Genomic DNA, 5,938 nt, shown 5'->3' with positions numbered 1-5,938 from the left:
AATTACTTCCAGAAAAGGACCTGAGTGAGGTCCGTGGGACACAGAAATGATTGGAAGAATGAATTATATCGGGTGTCTAATTAGTTTTTGAGGGAATTGACAACTAAATAAAGTATGTGCCAAAACAAAAAAGAGTGATTTTTCAAGAATGTTAATGATGTTCCAGCCCTGCTTTCCCCACTTTCCACACTACCTACATCAGATGTGGTCAGTATAGGTGACGAGAAGGGATTATCCACTGTGAGGTGGATACAAGGCCCACAGAGAAGAGTTGTTAAGGGAAGCTCTCTCAGAGAATAGTATCAGAGCCTAAGAGAGGCAAGGAGGAGAAGGAACACAAAGATTCTCAAACTTTGTTACTGTTTCGTAGCATGGTTCTTCTTTCATCTTTTCCATCTGGTATTTCTGAGGTATAATTAACAAATTAAATTGGACATATTTACGGTGCCTAATGGGATGATTTGACATATGTGTACTTTGTGCAGTGATTATCACCATCGGTCAATTAACACATTAATCACTTCAACATTAACCATTGAAATATGGGCATGTCTGTGTATTTGTGTATGTGTGTGTGTGTGTGTGTGTGTGTTTGTGTGATGAGAATGCTTAAGGTGTATTTTCTGAGCAAGTTTCAACTACACAGCCGAGTGTTATTAACTAGACTCACCACGATGTTCCATAGACTCCCAGAGCTTCTTCATCGTATGATGCAGGCTTGTACCCACTGCCCAACATCTCCCCTTTTGCCGAACCCCTCAGCCCCTGCTGACCACCATTGTAGTCTCTGTTTCTGTGACATCTATGAGTTTGGAAACACATTCCTAAATAAACAATGGCTCGAAGAAGAAATAACAAAGAAAGAGAAAATACTTTGGGATGAATGAAAAGGCAAATAAAGCATACAAGACCTTTAGGGATAAATGTAATGCAGTGCATAGAGAGCAACTTATGGCTAGAAGCATTTATGTTGCAAAAGATAAAAGATCTCAGATCAGTAACCTGAAAGACATGTATGCATGTCTGTGGGTTTATGAAAATAGAAGCCTCCTAACACTAAATAGAGCAAAATATAAGCAGTGATTTTTCTTGGCAGTTTATTAGATGTGTTCATTTTTGAACAACTTTATGTTTTCCCAATTATATATTATATACTGTAATCTCATTTTTGTAGCCATTTATTATAATATTTAAATACTTTATAGTAGTGAAGGTGTGGCTGAACTTGAGGGAAAGGTTAGGTCCTGGTCTTCTGACACATGCTTATCTGGTGACTCTTCTCAAGTCTCAAGTGTCTCCCCTTTCTCTTCCTCTCCTCTTCATTCTCCACTCTTTCCTCCTTTGCCATTATAAAATGACATTCCTAAGAAGCTTCCTGATTAATTGCCCAAGACACGTTACTAGGCCAGTTCTTCCTTCAGACTGCAGGTAGAATTATGCAAGATATGAAAGGATTATTACTAAATGCATGGGCAACATATCACAGTACCAACTTGGACAGTTATGTTGTATATATGGGGCAGTGAAGGTAAAATGGCAGGTTGAGGCTTCTGGAGGGTTGAAAACGAAGACCGAGAATAAACAGTGAAAACCTTTTCGTATTACTGTCTTGAAAACCATAAAACATGTTTGGAAAGAGCAGAAGAAAGCAAGTATATCAGATGAGCCCTAAGTCCATATTTCATCTAGATTTCAGACCTTAGTGCTCTGATCTTCTCTCCAATCCCAACCCCACTCTCAATCACTTATATGTGATGCTGTGAGTCTTAAATAGTATCTTATATCTATTTTTGGTTTCACACAATTGAAACCTGATATTTACTTATGGAATACAAGGGATTTATGTCCTGATAAAGGAATTTTAAGCACACGACGGCACTCTAGGGAAGTGTTCATGTCAGGTGAGAGGGACATCCTGATCCCAAGAAACGTGTGTTCCCACACTCCACAGTAATATAAAGTGAGAGTTGCAACTTTATTTCTAAACCAGACAGGGCTTTTCACCAGCCATGGCCCATCACGAGAAGCTTCAGTACCCAAGGGGCCAGCAGAGAAAAGAGTAGTGTTCAGGTCCAGGAGAGAAGAGAGGAAATGTAGAAGAACTGTTGACAACTGAATCTCTGAAAAGGTAGAAATAAGATATTTGGAGAACATGCTAGGGCACTGGTTCCTGAACTTCAGTTATTTTCTAAAAGTTCATTATATTTGTCATAATTTCACATCAGAGGTGTCATGTAACAGTAGTATTTTTTACTTTAACTTCACTTTATAATAACTTTGAAATGTTTTAATTTAATTGACCATACGTAATCTTGTACATGATAAGCCAGATGAAATATTCAAATTAAATATTGCAATGTATAAATATATATGTATATAGATATATATACATATAGAGAAATATGTTACAGAAAGTGAGAGACAGTGTGAGAGAGAGAGAAAGAGAGAGAGAGAGAGAGAGATTGAGAGAGCTAGAGAGATTACAAAGTTTGGCAAACTCAAAATCTGCAGAGCTGAAAGCCTGCTGGAAGCCCATCCAACAGGGTAATCGTCTTTTACCTCGGTGACGATCAGCCTTGTTCTATTGAGGCGGTCAGTGTATTCGAAGAGGAATTCCCACCTTATAGAAGGCAACCACCTTTACTCAGGCCACTGAGTTAAATAATACTCTCTTGCAAAAGCATCCTTTTAGAAACACCCAGAATAATGTTTGACCAGATAACCGGGGACCATATGCCAGGGAAGCTGACCCATAAAGCAACCAGCAAACCTTCCTTCCAACACACTGACAAATTCTATGAAGAAAGTAGAGCAGGAAATAGGCTTATTTGACCTATGTTCCACAGTGAGCAAAATGGAAAATGTAAAACGTAGGTTAAAATTTTAACAAAATTATTATTAATCATTAAGAAGTTGTATATGAATGGCAATGAACTTCAGTGACTGCATTTTTAATAAAGGGATATCAACTTTCTCTGGAATTTACCCCTAGATTTGATGTGAAACAAAACATGTATTTAAATAATTCGTAAATATTAAATACATATAAACTTAGTGACTTGAATGGCATTGTATATTAGATAGGGTTTTCCAAAAATTTCAAAGGGACAGGAAGCCAGAATATTTAAACACTCCTCTGAGCTTTCTTCAAAAGTTGAAGAAATCCAAAGAGGTCCTTTGAGAGAAGTTAGGTAAGAGCAGGTGATATGTCATGTTTGGGAGGTATGAGTAAAAGGCTTGGTTTGTATTGTAAGTCTAGGTTCTGATCTGCCAGCTGATTGGAATTATGGTAGGTGAAGCTACGCTCCTAGTGAATTCCTTGTGGCCGGAAGTGAAACAGATTTACAAAGTTCATAGGAATGTGACTGCTGGATGTTCTTAATTTGAAGGAGCAAAGCAGTGAAAGGGGGTCCCTAGAGGTCACCACTTTACTGAACGTATTTAAGTATCATGGTGGGACGTCATCGGAGATGATCCGCAACCTACCCTCTGTCCATGTTAGAAGAGGAGAAGAGACTTCACTTAGTAAGCCATGGATCAAGAGGAAATGCATTATGAGAGGGTCTTGAGATAAAGAGAATGGTGTCACCAGGTATCCAGGCCTTTCTCAAACCAGTATGTACAATAAAATGGACACCAGTTCAAGTGCAACTAGGCAGGCAGTTTTAGAAGCCAAGGAAGGTGAAAGATAGAAAAGGGTCATCTTCCCCATTCAAGAAACGGAACGTTTGTCTGCATGTTAGAGAAGCTTCAAAATCCTCCCACTGCCATAAATTGCTGAAACGAAGAGCTAAGGCAGGGACTCTGTGAGTCATGAGAACATAATCTAGTGAGGAGATCCTGGTGCAGGACATTTCCTGTTTTCAGAGTCCCTGCCAAGCCAGTTATGGATGGATTTGCATTTGGTTGGGAAATGACTGAACCAGGCCAGTTTTGGTAGCTCCGCTTCCCCCTGGGTGGGGCAGCAACCCCAATAAAAAGGGCCTCTGCTGCACGACAGCTATCCTCCTGCTACTCGAGTTCCGATTGACTTTGGAGAACCTGGTGAGTATGACTCTTCAGTTCAACTTTGTTCTCAGGCCCCTGAATATTGAGTTTATGCTGGACCCCGTAAATTTGATGGGTCCAAAGTTATGACCAAGGGTATAATGCTACATAGTGGATGGGAACTTGGAATATGGGCACAATGTTATATTGTATTTACTAGATTTCTGATACATAGCTTGAATTCCTCTATTGAAAAAGAAATTAAGAGGAAATTTTGACATGAAGGGATAAAGAGCAAATGATTTACGTTTTTCTATGCCTATCTCTTGGACCTCTGTTGTGATTTCAGAGGCATATATCTTGGAACGTGTGAGGCTCTTACTTTCATCCTGATTGCACTTTGCTCTGTACAGTCATTCTGTCGGGACCTCATGAGAGAAAATTGTGGTAGGAATTGCTAGTGAGCTTGCCCAGGATTTTAGAACTTGTGATGGTGTGTTTTGAAGATGTTGTTTTCATAAAAATAGCAAAACAAAATAAACAACACAGAAAACGTCTCTTGTTTCTTTCAAACAAAGATATTTTCTTTGGAAATGTTGTACGAGAAAAGAGAAGGTTGTCTCTGGGCTGATGAATAGATTTGCTAAAGAATGAGAGAGAAGTCAGAAATTCATTAAAAGGTATTAAAGAGATTAAAACCCATACTTAGAGATTGGAGAGATACTGCCTATTTGAGCTTTAAAAGCTTTGGGTCTTCTCTCTGAAGGAATTCCTTCTTGTGAACACGGTCATATACTTTCTTTCAGATATAAAGATTCCAGAAAGATGTCTTCTCAAGAGCAGCAGTGCAAGCAGCAGTGCAAGATACCTCCAGTGTGCCCAACACAGTGCCCTGATCCTTGCTCACCTAAAAAGGGTACAGACCCTTGCCCACCTATAAAGTGCACTGAGAAATGCACTCCTGTGCCACCTCCCCAGCAATGCCAGCAGAAGTGCCCACCCAAGGACAAGTAACAGCTTCAGGTTTTATCTGCCTCTGGAAAGGATAAGCACAATCAGCTCATCTAGTTCCACAGCTCCACCTTCATCTTCTCTTCAAAGCCTATCATGGATACAGAAGAAGCTTTCCACCCTTCAGCCTGCAGTGTGCGTTGGGGATTCCTGACGGACAGAGGTTTCCTATCTGAGTCTGCTATGCTGATTCCCTCTGGGAGGTGTCCGAAAAAGCATCCCAGAGCCTCAGAGGGAAGGGCAGTATCTCTCCTCTTGAGTGTCCTCTGAGGATTCTCTCAGAGTCTTCTGTGTGTATCTGTCACATGGGCAGTGGTTTCTGCCAGATGAGCAGTTGTTACTTATCCTCCATTTCCTGAATAAAATACAATTTTTTTTGGGGATGGTAAAAGTATTTTGTTTCTTTGAAAACCTGCTTTTAGCAATATCGTATCATAATTTTGGTTGATTTCTATCCTTCTTCGATCCAAATTTCAGGCTCTCACCACCAGTGTTATGTGAATTTTGAGTTATATCGATGATTATTTGTATATAATTTCAAGTCCAGGTTATTTTCTTGATTATTGCTTGATTGATTTGAGGAACACATTAGTTAACTCCTCAGAAGTTCAATCCCTTAACTAAAATGTGGGGAAAATCACCTTTACAGTGCCAACTGGCTTAGGCATAAAATTTACATGAATGTGTGTAATTCAGTTGCCACAATGCTGGGCACATAATTAGCACTTTGTGAGGTGGCAAGTCTTCAATATCTCTGTCATCGTCACTGTCACCACCATCACCACCATCACCATGTTTGCTGTAGCAGGAAAGAGGCTCAGACGTACCTAGCACAGCACATAAAGAGATTCTTAAACTATACTACACTTTCATATTCTGTGTTCCTTTTCTTTTCCAACTTAACTGTATTTATAATGTCATGTGACATATTAAATGCTTT

General features: G+C 39.5%; 1 long non-coding RNA gene across 1 annotated transcript; it reads left to right on the top strand.

Annotated features, from left to right (window-relative positions):
• The first annotated feature begins 3,899 nt into the window (after positions 1-3,899).
• LOC116765041 lies at positions 3,900-5,384 on the top strand. The gene is made up of 2 exons (XR_004353111.1): positions 3,900-4,044; positions 4,794-5,384. It is a non-coding gene; the product is annotated as an uncharacterized LOC116765041 (long non-coding RNA).
• The last annotated feature ends 554 nt before the right edge of the window (positions 5,385-5,938 follow it).

The sequence above is a fragment of the Phocoena sinus genome, chromosome 1 (genome assembly GCF_008692025.1).
Source record: "Phocoena sinus isolate mPhoSin1 chromosome 1, mPhoSin1.pri, whole genome shotgun sequence".
Taxonomy (NCBI): Eukaryota; Metazoa; Chordata; class Mammalia; order Artiodactyla; family Phocoenidae; genus Phocoena; species Phocoena sinus.
This window is presented reverse-complemented; position numbering and strand designations above follow the sequence as displayed.